This window comes from Priapulus caudatus, unplaced genomic scaffold (genome assembly GCF_000485595.1).
Source record: "Priapulus caudatus unplaced genomic scaffold, Priapulus_caudatus-5.0.1 Scaffold232, whole genome shotgun sequence".
Taxonomy (NCBI): domain Eukaryota; kingdom Metazoa; phylum Priapulida; class Priapulimorpha; order Priapulimorphida; family Priapulidae; genus Priapulus; species Priapulus caudatus.
The window spans coordinates 172,328-174,002 of NW_014577293.1; the positions used below are offsets into that span (position 1 = coordinate 172,328).

Here is a 1,675-nt window from a genome sequence, read left to right on the forward strand (position 1 = left end):
ATTTGCAACATCGGATAACATAATCTATAGCGTAGCAACTACGAAAACTAGTGGGTTGTGAGTATTTGCGCTTCTCATCACCTCACGATTTGGCAAAAAATCAAATCAATCGGCTGCACAACACCGAAACCCGTTCGCTAAGTGCGCTATTCGCTTACGTCGTAAAACCGAGGCGTGCTTGTGATAAAAGGACACCTAGAAAAACGGGAAAACGCAAAACCGAGTCCTGTAATATGTATACCAGGACCAGATATTTTCGCTCCGTATACTACGTAATACTGCAGAAATCAAAGGAAACCTCATCGGGAAAATGAACAACCAAGTGGTGGTCAGAAAGATCTTTTTTTTCTCTTGATGATGACTATCCAAGGCAACCACACAGGGTATGGTGAGGATAATGATAATGACAATGAGTATATAATAATATAACTAGAAAGTGATAAAAAATAACCATTAATAATGAAATAAACGTATTAATAGAATTAAAAATAGAATTGGCCATCTGTGCCTTAACACATTACAGGAATGGGAAACCAATAACTAATTGTTAAGGATGAATCACGTTGCAATTGTCCAATGAAATTAATAACCTCTCACCCTGTTAATATACATGAAAACCTACTATCAGGTAAAGACTACATCTAAACATAGAAAGCAAAAGCCAGCCGATAACAGTAAATGTGTATACACTAACCCTAATTCCTCTATGTAAAATACAATAGACATCAAAATCTACCTAATCTGGATTTCATCAAGACACCACCAAAAATATAGCAGGCACATGGCTTGTGAACACATCGAGCTTATAGGCAGCTTTCTTTAACAATTATTTAAACATTCCCATCAACCGACTTCATTTATCAGTCTCATCGGCTGGTTGCACACATGCACCTCTACCTCCAATACAACCAGATGATCAACTACAAAACGGATGACCTCTATACCAGACACAATTCTGCGTAGAAGAAGCTGATCTGTGAATATCTCTGAAATGTGATATATGCCACCACCAGTGAGTACATTAAACACTGCTACATGCCACCGTCAAGCATTAGTGATAACCCAAATTTGCCCTCAAAGGCACAGCCCATGCTAGCATCTTCAGATATCAGGAACCACTGGCAGGATACACTGGGTTACTTCATAAATATCGCAAACATACAAAAATAGCAATCGTCGCTGCAGTACGCTAGCACAGGAAAAGCTAAAAGCTAAGCGCACACACTACCGCCACCATCTACGTAAAGAGTAACAATGAGACATCAACAGAACCGACTGCAACACTATGGCTTGGGGGCAACACGTAAATCCTAGCCCTTGGCACTAGCACTAGCAGCTTCACTCTGGTTTAGCCTTGGCGTTCTTGACAATGTCGGGGATCTCCTGCCGCGGCGGGTTGAAGGTAAGGAACATGATGTGACGCTCGTACTGCTTGGTGACACGGAACAGGCTGTCGGTACCATGCAGGCGATCGAGGATTCCAAGCACACCGTAGTTCTGGTTGAACCTAGAGACAGCGAAGGGTTTCTTATACATAAGAGCAGGAGCTAATAATGACAAATTAGATTGATTAAGACAAAGCTAATAATTCGTTGTCAAATTTAACATGGCCGTTGTGAAAATGTTCCTGTATTTACTGATGAGTATATCCTGTATCTATATACCTATAAGTATA

At 40.5% G+C, this 1,675-nt stretch overlaps 1 protein-coding gene across 2 annotated transcripts in view; it reads right to left on the reverse strand.

The window, feature by feature from the left end:
- LOC106807753 (fatty acid hydroxylase domain-containing protein 2-like) overlaps nucleotides 1–1,675 on the reverse strand; it is a 22,305-nt gene that overhangs the window by 5,473 nt on the left and 15,157 nt on the right. The gene's annotated exons all lie outside the window — the stretch shown is intronic.